The 17,807-nt window shown below is 32.5% G+C and overlaps 1 pseudogene; it reads left to right on the forward strand.

Moving 5' to 3' along the window:
• Positions 1 to 3,378: 3,378 nt before the first annotated feature.
• Positions 3,379 to 4,831, forward strand: LOC149559244 (pectate lyase 1 pseudogene; annotated as a pseudogene).
• Positions 4,832 to 17,807: the final 12,976 nt, after the last annotated feature.

Genomic DNA, 17,807 nt, shown 5'->3' on the forward strand with positions numbered 1-17,807 from the left:
TAAGTCTATCAAAATTACAACAAAACTTGAAAGAATTTTTTTTTTTACTTTTTTAGATTACTCATATTCTTTAGATACTCCACTCCTCATATGTTTGCAATTACAAATCTTGAACAATTCTCTATTTGTATGAGCTTGAATTATTGATAAAGTATGACATAACCATTTCCAATTATATTTAATATATAAAAAATTACGAAAATAATTTTAAATCTTAGTGGAGATATAAGGAGATTTATGAAAAAATTATAATATAAAAATTTAAGGGGGCAGTAGTAATATGACATTTGTAGACTTTATCATTGTATGAAACATGGAAATCTTAGAATTACAATTCATAAGAAGCCTAAGGGATAAAAATAAGAAAACTAGATAAATTTGGAAAACCTATTCTAATTAATAAATAATAAATAAGTGAAAACTTAAAGAAGCTCATTTAGTACATAAACTTCTCTATAATTGAAGTACCATCATATTTGTAAATTGAAACTATTTAAATATTTTTCCATTGTTTTTGAATCAATTCATATTGATGATTGTAAGAACTACAAATTAAATTAAATTATAATTTAATTATTTACTTACTTCTTACAATATTCTATGTTTAATGAGTTGATGAAATAAAAATAGGTGATTGCTCTTAGCAATGTCTCAAATATAGATAGTGTTAGTTTTGTCAATGATGAGTTTAGTAGAATAAAGTTTCTTTTTCAATATTGGGATATAATATTTACCCATCTTTAATCCACCATATTTTTCATTTTGAGATCATTGTAACTTGTTTATTTTACATATGTGGTTGATAAGGTTGATAAAGTTGAATTTGTATAGCCTTGTAGATTAAATAAATTTAGTTTAAAAATAACGGTCTTATATTTTTATAATCTTACTTTGAGATAGTATAAATGTAGCCTTATAAGTTTATTTTCTTCTAACTTCAAGAAATTTTTATCTATTTACATACAATATTGCACCACATGACATGTAAATATCTCATGTTTGTTAATTTATTATTTTTTCTTGACTTAAAACTTCAAAAAAAAATAGCATCATCATAGAAATCAAATTTAAAATTGATTCAATCTAGATATTACATTATAAAAATGTATGATAACAAAAATATTGTTAGTTTATTTATTTTAACCTTAATTTCTACTACTTGTAGAGCCTAGGTAGTCTTTCTTCGTTGATGTAAGTATAAAGATCGGTAATTATATAATTGGTGATTTATTAAATTTTATGATTCATAGACATGATTATGACCATGTCTATTTATAAATAATAAATAGAATATACTAAGTGTCACATGTAGAAAATAAAATAGAGGATCTTCTTGAAGACAAGGTGTATCTCGAAGGAGAATAAAAGCATGAAAATATGAAGTTGAAAACACAAAACATATCATAGATACCATAAGTAATGAAAACCTTAGATGAATGTAGTTGTGATGACTTTCTCATTAATGGGCGTGGGTAACACTTAAGGAAAAAAGGCTAGAAATATACGTGATTTTAATGATATCACAATAAACGTAATGTGTGGCACCAATGTACTCTGATGAATTGATGAAGCTCACAAAAGATTTGATAGTTGATTCATTATCAATCACCAGATGCATGGGAAAAGACCACAATGCATGACAATCAATTAGAGATATCTAGGGATTGATGGAGCTTAAAAGAGATTTCTTGAAGAGAAAAGATTCAACAATGAACAAAAGGAAATCAGAAAAGTTGTTAAATCATCTATGAATCCATGGAGCTCATAAAAGGCTTCAAAGATGAGAGTGATTTCACTGATGGGCATAGTAGACAAGTTGTGGGTCTAGCAACTTAAATGTCAAAAAGCATATGTGGAGGAACCTATATGTTTCTAGGAAGGGGAACATAGCCAACACATGATAGGATGCACATAAAAAGTGGGCTTAAAATCTTAGACACCCCAATGTCTATAAAAGCCCTATTATAATGACACAATGGACTTTCAATAGAATACTCAAATATTATGAACTTATGTTTCAAAAATATGATAAGACTTAAGAATCATAAAAGAAAAAATGTTAACCCTGATTTTATTGTACTAATTTGATGAGACTTAAGCAAGACTACATATCATCCACCAGTCAATGTACTTTCAATACTATAATAATGCGATATTAGATATTATATAAGAGATAATACATAGTTGTACTCAAAGAGTTCAAAACCAAGAAAACTATAGACTAGTACATATTATATTTTAGAAATTTACTAGCATTTTTTTTTTTGAGGATCAAATTTGTTCTTGCTCTTAAGCAACCACACAATTGTCATTCGAGTCCACCAAGGGAACGAGGATGCAAAACTGTCATCAAGCTGTTTATTTACTTCTGAAGCAGAAACCATGTCCACCTGTGAGGGCAAATGCAATATCAGATAGAAGGCCGCAAAACAGAAAAATTGCGCTCAAGAGAAACTATTTACCAATACAAACAATCTATTGTCGCCATGGTTTCAGTGGAAGTTGTCCTGAATACAGTTAGTAAACGGAGGGAAGCGTATCCGATTGGTGGTTAGATTTTGAAGCACACACTTAGACAGAATTAAGAAAATCGGATATATCTTATCTCCATTATTATATCTAACCGTATGGTGGACTTTAACCAGAGAATGCAAATCAGAACAACTGACAAGAGTTATCAAAGTTGACTAGATTGCAGAAAGGCTGCTGGAGTTTGCATTTTATAACACCAAAAAAACATGTTTCAAATTTGCGTAAGTTGTGGGCGAAACGGCTTCTCTAAATCGTCCTGCAACAATGTGGTCTACGTTGAATTTTAATCCTCACTTCCTTCTTTGATAAAATAAAGAAGGATACGACGAGCTAAGGCTTCTTCAAATGTTTATGAGCTACACGCGTAGTTTAGTTTTGAAGCAATCGGAATACATATCCAACACACTATGATATGCCTTGAATTCTAATGGCGTTGTAAGTAACAAACAGAGTGAGCGATTCAAAGAATCACAAGGCATAACCCGCAGGTTGCTCAATTCTTAAGCCATTTCCAGCTGTTACAGAGGAGGCTATATATTATCTCCAAAATTTTATGGCGAACTCTATCCATATAATGCAAAATAGCACTGCTGATAATAATCAGAAGCATCAGATAAAGTTTTAGAATGTTTTAAAGTCACTAATTTATATTTAAATTCGTATTTAAAGTTTTAGAACGGCGGCTAGATGCTAGGTATTCATGTGTCGTGTGTGGTGAGCCCTATAAATACAAGTCAATTGAGAGGAACGAATCCATTCAATTGAGCTCTTTGAATACAAGGCAAAGCAGAAGAAGTAGTGTTTACTAACACAATCAATTCACTGTTGCTTAGTAGATAGTTTGCAATGGCTAGAACTGCAGGGTGGACGCAATTCCTCTTTGTTTTTCTTTCGGTTTCTTTGTCTTCTTCAACGTCTTACAACCCTATTGATAACTGCTGGAGAAGAGATTCAAAGTGGGCACAAAACAGAATGAAACTCGCAGATTGTGGCGTGGGCTTTGGAAATGCAGCCAAGGGAGGCAAAGGAGGAGAGATGTACACAGTCACCAGTCCAGATGACGATGCTGTCAATCCCCAGCCCGGGACTCTGAGATACGGAGTTACACGCGACGGTCCTCTTTGGATAGTTTTCGGCAGGGATATGAAGATAAAGCTGGAGATGCCCCTGTTCGTGGCCAGCCACAAGACTATCGACGCAAGGGGCTCAATTGTCCACATCAGCAATGGGCCTTGCATACGCCTCCTCAACGTTAGCAATGTTATCATCCACGGTTTGAACATCCACGACTGCAAGCCAAGTGTCGCCGGAATTGTTCTCCTCTCACAATCCTTAAGCCACGAGACCATAGATACTCAAGATGGAGATGCAATTTCAGTCGTTTGTTCGCGAGACGTTTGGATCGATCATAACAACCTCTCCAGTTGCGCAGATGGGCTTGTAGATGTCACGCTTGCTTCTACCGCAGTTACCGTTTCTAACAATCGCTTCTCTTATCATGACAAGGTATGTAAGCCAACTCCTTTTAGACTTTAATTGCGAGGTACACATGAATTCATCTACTATATAAATGCATCGCGAATCTTGACTGTTAAATGGAACGCTACAGGTGATGCTTCTGGGACACAGTGATGATTACACAGCTGATAAAAACATGAGAGTCACTGTTGCATTCAACCACTTTGGACCTGGCTTAACTCAGCGCATGCCAAGGTAAATAAACTTTTTATTTTTATTTATGGAGGTTCAGTATTCGTTCTGCCAAATTCATCCATCCAGAGATTCTTTTAAATGTAAGAGGCCTTGCATTCAACAAGACTTGATCCACCTTTCAACTTCAACAAAATTCAACCGAAAACCGAAATTTCTTTGCTTCTGCCTACAAGTTGTGCTCCTTTGACCTAATCACATTGGTGGTAATTGGTAATTGGTATTGTGCAGGTGCAGACATGGGTATGTGCATGTTGCGAATAACAATTATGAAGCATGGGGAATATATGCAATTGGAGGCAGCGCAGGCCCTATTATCAGAAGCGAAGGCAACCGCTTTGTGGCCCCCAACGAGGAGTACAAGAAGCAGGTGACGTGGCGTGAGGGTTCTGATGGAAATGGTTGGCTGTGGAAGTCTGTGAGGGACATATTTTTGAATGGGGCATACTTCGCTCCATCTGGCAAAGGAAAAGCACTTCCCAGTTATAACGCTCAGCAGAATTTCAAAGTATTCAAAGGAACACTTGTACCTATACTCACACAAACTGCTGGAACCCTGTCCTGTACTCCCAACAAGCCTTGTCTATAACCATCGACATTGAAATATAAATGGTTGAAATGCTTGTACTGACATCAATCAAAAACTTTGATTTCGATGTTTATGTATTGGGAAAGAGACTAACATAAGGAAGGAAACATTAGATTATTTATCTCATTTAGGAAAAGAAAGTGAATAAAATTTGAGTGTTGTTGCATATTTGCGTCGGATAGCTGGGCTCAAAAAACTCAGTAATGCGATGCAATATAGGAACTTTTTGAGCTTGTGGGTTGCTAATTGTGGAGATGATTCTCTGGATCATGGGCAGTCTTTTCTTTTGACAAAGTAAAACTAAGCTTAGATAAGGAAAAGAAATAGAAGAAATGTCATTATAATCTTATATCTACCACTAACAGCTGATACATAAAAAGGGCTGAAATTAGTATATTGATAAAAGTATTCACAAAATTATTTAATTCAAAGATTATTTATCTTACAGCTTAGATCAATATACTTTAAAAAAATCTATTAAAGGTTATGATTTTCTAATAATTAGAAATATGAAAATGGTATTTTTTTCATAGTTTTATTATACAAAGAAATTAAAAACAATCACAAACCTACAATAATATGTTAAATTTTGTAATCAATATTTAAGGGTCTTTTGTAAAATAAAGGAAAAACACAACATAAATATCACATTCACAACAAATATCAAGACATTCACCATCAATATTCAAAACTAAAAATGGAGAAGGAAACAAATTTTTGTTATGAAATATCAAGACTCTCCTACATTATGAGGAATAAATGTTCATTTATGATCTACAAAGCATTCATGACCTAATAAATCACTCTCGAAACTTTGAAATATAGAAAAATGTAGAAGAGATGAGAACTTGTAGATATACAAAAAATCTATAAGAGATCAAGCAAATGAGAAACTCCACCAAAAAGTAGGTGGAGTGGCTACTATTATACAGTTGTGATATTGCCATCAGAATTTATATAGCTTACTACCTCAAAACTCTTCTATAAGGAAACTCCACCCATGTGGGGCCCTCAAACTAGTGTGTAAATGCTCATGAAGTAAACAATTACTCTCTCATTCACCTTGACAACATTTTGAATCTTCTCTTATTTTTAGTTTGACCATTAATTGACTCGTACTTAAATATTATTTTATCTGCATTATCCATAATATTAACTAAAGTTATGTATAAAACTTTATCCAATATCTCATATTTACATCTATCTAAATAAAAAACATGTCTCTAAGGTTAGAAAAGGAAAGAAAAATCTCCTAGTTTTCATGCATATGTGCTTAAGTGGTCTACAATTCATACTACTTAGGACTTCTACAAAATAAGTCCATTTTAAAACTTAAAAATCATGATAAAGTATTATAATTACTAGACAAAAATTTAATTAAAAGATAGAAATGTCTCCCTAAATTAATGGCTTGAATTAGGGTGTTAAAAACTCTTGATATAAAAGTTGTCTTTCATTTCATTTTGATCTTTTTCATGATTTTCTTTTTATTTGATCTTTGTCACTACAATTTCAAGGGTTTGATGGAAATCACTAGTGTAGATCATAACTCATCTACAGGGATGCTTTTAATTTTACGATAATATTTTTTAACTTGAGCACTTTGTTCATGTAAAAATAATCCAAATAGTCCTTCCCTTTCCTCTTTGATAAACTAGATCGAGTTGCTTGTAAATATGTGCTTTTGTTGGTTTATAAATAGATGGATTTCATATTTTGAGTTCTTTGTAGAATCCATCACCTCCATACTTGTATATTTTATTTCCCCATGTTCTCTATAGGAACCCTCGAAGGCTTTGTTCTTTCTTGTGAGTTACGCGGCCCTTTATTCCACCATTATTTTATTAGATCATGGTTCCTTATATATTTTGGCTTGGTCATTTGAATTTTATCATGATAATTTTATTCCAAAAGTAATGGTTTTATTCCACCATTATTTTATTAGATCATGGTTCCTTATATATTTTGGCTTGGTCATTTGAATTTTATCATGATAATTTTATTCCAAAAGTAATGGTTTTGTCAATGTTAAGACTAATCACTTTGTATTTCTATGCTTACAATTGTATTTGTGTTTGAATCTTCCAAAACCACTACCAAATGTCTATATTCTTGTGCTCTCACTTGCTGCACTATTATCTTGAATTGGTTTCTATTTGATGATGTTATTTATGTCCATGTCATATAGTTATTTGGAAATAATCAATACTTTATTATTATATTTTATTTAACTCTCATTTATGTTGTTATTTATCATTGGATTTGCAACGCAGGAGCATCCTTGGTGTAAGAGCAATCTTGCATCACCCAAAAATATTTCCTTTCAGTTGTTTCAATAAGGGTTGTCTTAACACAAAGTTGTTGTCTGTGGAGGCTTGCTATTTAATAAGTTAGTCATATGAGTACGAAATATTCTAATTTCAGAGGTGAAGGTTCATTTTAGATATATCAACTTGTCAGTGGAGTTTGATGGCTAGATTATATGAATTTGTGAAGTTATTACAGATTTTTGGTGTGTATTTTGGTAGAAAAACTTCAAGCTCAATTTTGAAGGCCTTAGAGGCCCCAAATGAGGTCTAAAAACTCAAAGAATGGGTGCTTGCATCGATATCAATATGTATAGAAATAGCTAAGGTTTCTAAAAAGTGGTTATAATAGCCAATCGGAGCAACAGTTCGAGAGTTATGGCCTTCCAAAGTTGGGCTACCCAAAATTTATAAAATAAATGTCAAAGGTGTATTTGGTCAACTCTATATGTATTGTTAGGGTCTATAGACCCTAGGTATTAAGTTTGAGTATCTAGAACCTTTCGAAGAAGCATAAAATTGCCTATTTAAAAAATGCTCACACATTGTCTAGGACAGCTCTGGGTGATAGTTCACAACTTTGTCTTGCAGATTACTACAATGAAGGTGCCCATGAGGGTTAGCATATTGTAATTCTAAATTTTTTGATTCCACATTTGTGACGATAATAAGAAGCTCATATTTTGTTCTCGCAAATTGTTATTGTTTCTTTGTTTTTGTTACATGTTAATGGTAATAAGGAGAGCACCCTTCATCTAGTGGTATTAGGGCCAGGTTCTTGAGTGTGTGGATAGATCACCAACTATGAGGCAATTGGCACCAAGACCATGGTTTGGGCTAAGCGTGTAGACAAATCGTCGATTTAAGAGGAGTAGCACAAGATTGGTGGCAACATGGCCTTAACAACCAAGGACATAAAAAAATTAAGAGTTATGATGAATTCACCCAAAAACTCATAAAGTGATTTGATCAAATAGACACAGAATAGTACTTCAAAAGATTGACCCAACTTAAACAAGAGGGATCAGTGATTAAATTTGCTAGGGAATTTGAAAGGTTATCAGCCATGGTACCTGAAATATCACAAAAGAGACTCACCCATTTATTTATAGATATATTAAAGGAATCAATCAAGAGCACAGTGGGAGCACATGAACCAAAAAAATTAGAAGATTCTATCTAGAAGGCATTAAAATTTGATATGCACCAAATGAAGGATAGGTCCAAGAACCATGCATTGAGCACACATTCTAGACATTATGAAAAAGAAAGAAATCACACCAAGGAATTCCAGAAGAATGAGCTATGTTACCATTGCAAGGAACCATGGGAACATGGCCATAAATGTAGAAAAGAACTCAAGAGCTATCATGACAAACTAAAAAGAAAAAATTCATGCTTTCAATACAAAGAGAGTTGGGAACCAGGACATATATGTGGAAATAGAAGCCAAGTTCAAAAGATGGATGACACACTTGATGGGGAAGCAAAGGGAAATATGAACAAGAGACCTAAATATAATCAAGAAAGTAATGAAGATGCGAAAGAACAACAAGAACTAGATGAGCTGCAATTTTAGTGGTGACTATGTGTGTGTGTGTGTGTGTGTGTGTGTGTGTGTGTGTGTGTGTGTGTGTGTGTGTGTGTGTGTGTGTGTGTGTGTGTGTGTGTGTGTGTGTGTGTGCGTGCGTGTACAATGTGTGAATTATAATAATTAGTGAGTCAAATTACCTCCTAAGTAGACCACCTTGATGGATGTCAAGTGCTGCCATCAAGGTCAAGAGGGAAAATGTTTCGCTCTTGGGTTTAGGTAGGATATCTAAGAAGGAAGAGAATTTTCATCTAAGTAAATCACCTTTATGGATGCCAAAGTGCTGCCATCAAATCCAAGAGGGCCAAAGTTTTGCTCTTGGACTTAGATTGGGAAAAGAATGTTAAGATGGACATCTAAGTAGACCACATTGATGTAATGGTAGAATATTTTCATCAAGGCCAGGAAGGCCAAAGTTTTGCTCCTGGGCTTAGATTGGTCAAGTTAAGAAAAATTTGACATCATACCAACTTAATTCAGTTAAGAATCTATCAAGTAGACCACCTCATTAGATGACCGATGTCTTCCATTGAGCCAAAAAAAATTAGAAGATGCAAGGAACCATGGGAACGTGGCCATAAATGCAAAAGAGAGCTCAAGAGCTATTGTGACAAACTAAAAAGAAAAAATGTATGCTTTCAATGCAAAGAGAGTTGGGAACCAGGACACATATGTGGAAAGAGAAGCCAAGTTCAAAAGATGGACGCCATGCTTGATGGGGAAGAAAAGGGAAAGATTCAAACAAGAGACCTAAATATAATCAAGAAAGTAATGAAGATGCGAAAGACCAACAAGAACTAGATGAGCTGCAATTTTAGTGGTGATTATATATATATATATATATATATTGGTGAGTCAAATTACCTCCTAAGTAGACCACCTTGATGGATGTCAAGTGTTTCCATCAAGGCCGAGAGGGCCAAAGTTTTGCTTTTGGGCTTAGGTAGAATATCTAAGAAGGAAAAGAATTTTCATCTAAGTAAATCAGCTTGATAGATGCCAAAGTGTTGTCATCAAGGCCAAGAGGGCCAAAGTTTTGCTCTTGGACTTCGATTGGAAAAAGAATGTGAAGATGGACATTTAAGTAGACCACCTTGATGGAATGGTAGAATATTTTCATCAAGGCCAAGAGGGCCAAAGTTTTGCTCTTGGGCTTAGATTGGTCAAGTTAAGAAAAATTTGACATCATAACAACTTAATTCAGTTAAGAATCTACCAAATATACCATCTCATTAGATGATTGATGTCTTCTATTGAGGCCAAGGGGGCCAAAGTTTTGCTCTTGGGCTTGGTAGGGTATTGGTTTAGAACTAATTTATCATGAATCATCTTTTCTTTAGAAATATTATATACACATACATGTTAACGATTAGTTGTTCTTGCAAGATTCATGATCAATTAAATGCACTAGGGAAGTATATTTTGTAAATCATTTCCTTTACTTCATTGTGAGAAACAAATTATAATATTAGTGAAGAACATATGATGTGTCTGCATCATGTATGCTTCGTATTTTCATGCATTCATGTGACTACTTTGTTTCTGCTTCGTGTTTTCACTCAGTAAAGATGTATATTTCCTAAATTTTCGAGGCCTTTTGTATGAAACTATGTTTTTTGTCTATGAAGAAACTTGTGTATGAATTATTTTTCTTGAGGACAAGCAAATTTGAGATAGGAGGACTATGATATCCCTATTTTTGACATATAATTTAATAATAAATAAATAATAAAGAATAAATAAATATTACAATTACATTATAAACCAATAAGATGATATTTTTTTAAATATTATCACATTTGAATATAAATACTATTATTAAATAATGATAATAAATTGATTAATAAATATATTAATCAATATATATATATATATATATATATATATATATATATATATATATATATATATTAATAAATGTGGTACAGTAATTAATATAAAATGATAATACAATATGGATATATAAATATAAAAGTAAATATTGTAATATATTTAAATAACATATAATAATAATAACAATATATGATATAATATATATTATAACATAACTATAACAAATTAATTAATTGATACCTAAGGGACATGTCTATTAGTCACCACTCTGAGCAACATGTATAAAACTAGGGTTAACTCGATTTCCTAGTTTCGATCGGAACTAGGAAAGCGATTTGCTAACTATGTGGTTAAGCTGCCAATAGTTTCGATAGAAACTAAGAAATTTTGTTTCTATCGAAATTTTTTAAAATAATTTTGACAGAAACTAAGTTTCTATCGAAACTAGCTAGTTAGAAGCCCCCATGAATAGTTTGAAGTTTTTTCAATGATTTCCTTTCTTCGGAGCTGAATTACTAGGTTCAAATGGAGCACTAAAGACCTAAAATTGTACATGATTGAAGTACTCTGAACTAGCTTTCTAATGACTATGAATTTGGTGCTTTTCAAATTTTTTAGGTATATATTTTTTAACATGAATTAAATATAGGTTTATTGTAAAAATAAACTAAGATATTCAACGCTCATGGAAAAATAGTAAATATAAAAATAAAAATTTTGAAAAATAAGTACGGTCTCCGTATTTGAGTCACCTTTCAATCAAATTTTACTTTTTAAAAATTGGGTAAATATATAATAAGTTACATGTGTCAAAATTCACGTATGTCTAAATTAGTGTTATGCCAACTTTAAACTACAATAAAATATGAAATACTAATGATAAAGATATAAGACCAACTCTACGGTTTAGGTATGGATGTTAAAAAACTAATTTCAAAAGAATCACATTGATATCTATTGTAGAAAAAAAGTCATGTGTGTCAAAAACAGTGTCACTCTTTAAAAATCAGGTTTTTGATATCATACCAATTTTCGTAGGAGAAAAAACAATTCAATAAAATAATTTTTTTTTCAAAAAAAAAAAAAGATTTAGAATCTAGACACAAAATCCTAAAAGACTCTAGTTTACTTCATCTTCAAATTCCTAACCGTTAAACATGAATTTGCATTTGAAAGTGAACGTTTTCTTAAAAATTCAGAGTTCAGTGTCAGTTTAGGCAAAAAAGTGTAACCCACTATTGTGGGTTCACCTAGATTGAAGGACGTGGAGGGGGATATACACCATCAGATGGCATTAAAGCAAAAAGAGCAGAGGGTACGAATCAACATCAAATCATGTAATGAAGAATCTCCATTGAGTTCCACATCAAGGTACCAACCGCAGTGCATCAAGTGACATTGGATGTCAACAATTATAAACTTTGTGGAGGGGGATTGAAAGGGGTCAATATTATCAATAGGAAGGAGATATTAAAGTGATTTATCAAAGGGGCACAAAATTATTAATAAGAGAGGAGTATAAAGTTGATATATAATTAGGAGACATTCCTAATTATAAATATATGATTTTGTGGGGGGGGGTGGATTGAAAGGTGTCAATATTATCAATAGGAAGGAGATATTAAAGTGATTTATCAAAGGGGCACAAAATTATTAATAAGAGAGGAGTATAAAGTTGATATATAATTAGGAGACATTCCTAATTATAAATATATTTTAATCTTACATATAAGTTATCAATATATCTATATTTCAAGAGTTTGGAAACCTTTAAAAATAAAAAGACAAATTCAATATATTTCGAACTATAGAACAATACTTGAAGTTATTCATAAGGTCTTAAACTGAAACAAAGAGAAATTGGAGGTATAACCCAAAATGTCACATCACATCTAAAACCAAAGGAAGAGAGACTTTTTAAAGCCATCTCCAAGATTGTAAAAAGACCTAAGTTTGAGGTTTCCACATTTTTCGAGAAATCTTAACCTAGAGGAGTTGATCGATTGGATCAATGATTTAGAGGAGTACTTTGAGTTGGTTGGCTGGTTAGGGGTATCTTACCAATAGTTCTATTGAATCTATCAATAAAATCTCTCATGACTTCCCCTTCTTTGATCTTGATTTGAAAGAAACTAAATAAAATCTTAGCAACATCAACCATAGGCATAAACCTTTGTAGAAATTTTACCTCAAGATCATTCCAGCAAGTGATGCAACTATCAGGTAAATTCTGGAACCAATCTGTTGCACTTCCAATGAGGCTTCCAACAAATAATCTAACAAAGACATTCTCCTCCTATACACCAAGAATCCCATAGGCAACTGTAATTGCTTTAATGTGATCATTAGGATCTTGATTTGCATCACCAGAAAACTTCGGGAGATATTCTAATGAATTCTTAGGTGAGGCTAAGTATTGAGATAAAGAAAATGGCCCAATCTGAGCCCCCTATGGTTGGGCTGCAACCAAAGCCATAACACCAAAATTATTTGACCACAATCAATTAGAGTCACCAACCCCCATCCTCGGGGAGGTAACCTTCAGATTTCCAAGAAAAGAAAAGAACTGGAACTTGCTTTCTTTCCCTAGTAGAGTCGCCAAAAACTATTAGTAAACAGTTTTGTTCTTCCAAAATTAAATACAAAGAATGACTCAAGATGCCCAAATAGAAGAACAATTGCCACTAACAATTGGATAGATTATCATTTTGTTGATAATCTTCCTCTAAATTGAGAGGTACAGCTCCCTTGTAAAGATATTCAATGAATGTGATATATGCTTATGTCTTTAACCTGAAGACACGAAGGGTTTTCTAACATTCATCCATAAATATGGAATAAATGCGATTATCAAATTAATAAGTTTGATTATGAGGAAAAACTAGCAAACAGCCATAGGACTATTCACCAAATCTTTCACAATATTAGAAGAGAATAGAGAGAATCAAACATATCATTTTTGAAGAAGATAGCAACATAGGACTATATTTGAAACAGGATAGAAAAGACCACGGGATCTTTTTCCATCAGAAAATAAATATTCAGACCTTAAGATCTGACATACAAACATTCCTTTCCATTTCTAACACATTACAAAATAACAATAGTATTATTTCATCCCTTTTGTTACCATCAAATACAGAGAATAAAAGAAATCAACTCCCTACATTTCCCTCTACAAAATAGAAAATATTCTTCTCCCTATAGCAGCAGTTGTAGAACTCCAACCCTTGGAAAAGAAGAACCCTTTACAAATGTTTTTACCCCTATTAAATAAATTTTCCAAGAAGTTGGGCAACTGCCCTAACTTCTTACTGAACCCATTTTCCCATTATAGTGATAATTGATTCTCTTAAAGAATTAATTATATTCAAACTTTCCAATATACCTTAACTAATACAAATTACAATAATAATAATTAATTCTTTTTAAAAGAATTAATTATTTTTAATCATTCTTTTCCAAATATAATCTGCTCCATCAACTTACCCAATTAAATCTTCTACCTTCACCCCAATATTATAATTATTTCATTATAGAATTAATCATATGAGAAATTAGAGTAATGTTTTGATAATTAATAACTTTCCATTTAACTTGAATATATTTAATTCATCAAAGAATTAAATAATATAAATGCAAAATAATTTGTAAGTTTTAAAGGTTTCTAGTTTCTCATGTTATTGAGCTAAGAGGGGAAATATTTAGGGTTCCAAAACCTTAGCTAACAGGAAGAATATTTTATTTTTATGTCTAAGCATTGATGGATAGAGACAAAATGGTCAAAGGAAAATGAAAGGGACTACGGGTCAATTCAATCTAAGGATTTGGGAATTTACGTAGTTTTGGTATCCATTAATATTATATTTATTAGATAGATTATTATTCTATAAGTGTTTGAAACCTTATATATGTTGACCATGTTGAATAAAATAATCATTAATGTGAATAATTATATTATATATACACATAGATATATACATGTACATGTATACATACATATGTACATATGTGTATATATACATGTACATGTATACATACATATGTACATATGTGTATATATATGTATGTATGTATTTATATATGTATATGTATGTATGTATATACACATAGAGGAAGATAGTACAAATAATGATGAAGATCGAGTCATCATGTGGATCTAACTAGGTGAGTAACTATGACTTCATTCATCATCATACAAGCATATAGATAATTATTAGGATCAAGCAACGTGTAGAGGGAGGATGAATCGGTGTTGTAGCAATTTCGAATATATCAAATCTTTTACCATAATTTTATACCACTACTAAAATGAGAAAGCATTAAAAAAAGTAAAGCATGGAGAGCAAGAAAACTCATAACAACATTATTTATTCTTGAGGAAACCATGGCCAATGGAAAATCCTAGTAGGGATTTAGCCCACAAGATGGTGCACTCTTCTAAAAATATCCTTGTTCAAGGACATGGCCCTATTAGGATTCACTATAATACATTTAGTACATATGTCCTTTTTATGAGACAAGGCCCTATTAAAGGTCCTCAACCATATTACGAGTTGAGAGAACCAAAAGGGAGCTCACTGCTTGAGGGTGAAGGTTATAAATACCTTTTGGACTCCCTGTCCAATATGGAAAAAAAATATTACATCAAAATAATGAATTAGACATAGAATCATAATTCTTGATTATTTCCTTTGAAGCTCTCATGTGTACTAATCTTAAATAAAGAATCAAGGCTCATGCATCACATAATATAGAATCATAATATGATCATATGTCCTCACATAACAAAAAAGCTTTACTTTATACCCTTAATTTGTTTTAATTTAGTCTGCTTCACTAACACCATACAAAATGTGTTCATTCATTCATCAAAACATAAAATTGGATCATGTTATCCAATATTTAAGTCCTTGGATGTGATTCCATTATTGATAAGAAATTGAATTGATGTGGCAAATCAATTTGCCAAGCCAAAATACTCGATAACAAAAATTATCCTAAATCATTGTCATCCTAGAATTATTCTTCACATCACCATAACTCATGCTAATAATAATACTAACACAAGAGACCAAATTAGTGTCTCATATACATCATATGTGTCATATTCCCAAGCTTGCAGCCTTATCTAATAAGTTTTCTATTTTTGCTGACCAAAACTATCCACTTGTATAATACTATTTATGTTTGCAAAGGTTTATTGGTCTACATTCTAAATATCTTCAAGATTTGATTGGAATGTTTTCTTGAGAGATGAAAATACCATTGTGCATTTATTTTACTTCTATGCCTATAAAACACATCAGATACCTAAATATAACATTTCAAAATCTCTTTTCATGATCTTTTTAAAATCAATAATGAGGAAATCATCATCCTCGTTAAGAACCAAATCGTCATAATAGTAGATCACAAATTAAAAAATTGCATTGTCTACCTTGTGTGTCATCTTAAAATGGAAGCACTCATCATTTAAGACCTTTTAGATCCTTCCCTTTACTAGCCTTCTAGACCATAGATGGATTTTTTCTCAATCATCTCTTTCTCTTATTCAAACTTATGGACAAACTGGCTAAGTTGAGGAATCCCTAGTGGGATTGAAGTCTCCCCAGTCTTTCATTAATGAAGGGAATCTTCAACTAGGTGGTGAAGTTTCATCGATAGAACCTTACTACTCTCCCATCTTTTGCCATGGATGTTTGGGATACTTTAGCCTCAACCCAGCATTGCAAGTTCATAGGTCACCTGAGGCTCTAGAGAGCTTGATTATCATATTCACTCACAGCTACCTAGGTGGTGTTAAGCAATATTCAAGCTACCTATGGAAAAAAGGTCTTGGTAGCCTCAGTTATTCTTCATGTTGAGGATATCTCTCTTAGGGTCAGTGGATCTCATTGTTTTGAGAATGGATCTAATTTTGTTAGGGAAAAAGAGGGTTCATTGAATCTCAGCTTTATTCCTAAGCATAGTGGTGATCTAAGGACACTCACATGTCCCCTATTAGAATGGAGGCATCATTCGGTAAGGAGGAGGCCTCTATAGAGGAGTCAGGTAATGAAGGAGACTTTTTTGGTATTTCTAAGGAAGTATGAATCAAAGAGTTTCTCTCAATCAATCAAATGAAGGCCAAATCAACAAAGGTCAATCTTGGGAGCCAACAGTTTTGACCTAGGCATTTCATCGAACAATTGCTAGAAGATGTTGGGAAAATGAAGGGGAAGATGAAGCTTGGATCTAGGAGAGATATTTTCTCTTCTAGAGCACCATGAAGTTCCTTACTTGGAATGTCAAGCGTTGCAATGCCCATGACAAGAGGCACTTGATCAAATGATCTTTTGATCAGGAGAAAGTGCCTAATCAATTTCTTATACACAATTGGGGGGTTTTGTTGCTTAAATTTAGGTAGAATATATCTTTAGGTGAAGGGATTATTTCTAAATTGGGACTTTTTAAGTAATTAATCATAATGCATTCGTATAATATTGGAAGTCATTACCAACTTTCTGACTATGGATGACACTAAGTTGGACAATCTAACTTCCTAGTTGAACAATTTAACAATTTAAGATCTATGTTTTTAAAAGCATAATTTGATAGTGTTGTCACAGAATCCAAATTATATTACACTTTATTAACATTAAAATTAAATATTAGACAACATGGTGATTGCAATAGGAACTATGTCCCTCATTTTACATATTTTTCTATTCTTTGTTACCTTGGGCTCAATGCTCGTAGATTTGTATAATAGTTCATTATTTATTTTGACAAACTTGGTTGATATATAGTCTTAGACTGATCTAATATCTAACTATTTATCCTTGCTTTTGTGGACTTACAGGTAAAAGAATCAATATATGTAGAAAAAGGTCGATACAAGAACTAGGGATCATTTTTTTAAACATGGGACACCGAAAGTAAACAAGGAGATGTGAAATGTCACCCATTGTCCTAAGTTGATGAGTTAGGGAATAACTCAACACTAATATCACATTGGAATGATGAAGGCCATGATATCACACTATGTGATGGTTGTCTTGAAAAGACTACCAAGGAGGCTATATCAAGCCTTAATGCTATGAGCAAAAGAGGATAGAAAAAATGAGGATACTAAATCTCATGTTCAGCCCAATGGAGGAGTTTAGTTCTACAAGGTCACAAACGAGAATAGAGGCTTCTTCTTTCATTAAGCCACAGATACAAGGATTGTGGTCATATATCAAAAATTTTGGTTCCACATAAT

This window comes from Cupressus sempervirens, chromosome 5 (assembly GCF_028749045.1).
Source record: "Cupressus sempervirens isolate cs-2001-9-10 chromosome 5, ASM2874904v1, whole genome shotgun sequence".
NCBI classification, from domain to species: domain Eukaryota; kingdom Viridiplantae; phylum Streptophyta; class Pinopsida; order Cupressales; family Cupressaceae; genus Cupressus; species Cupressus sempervirens.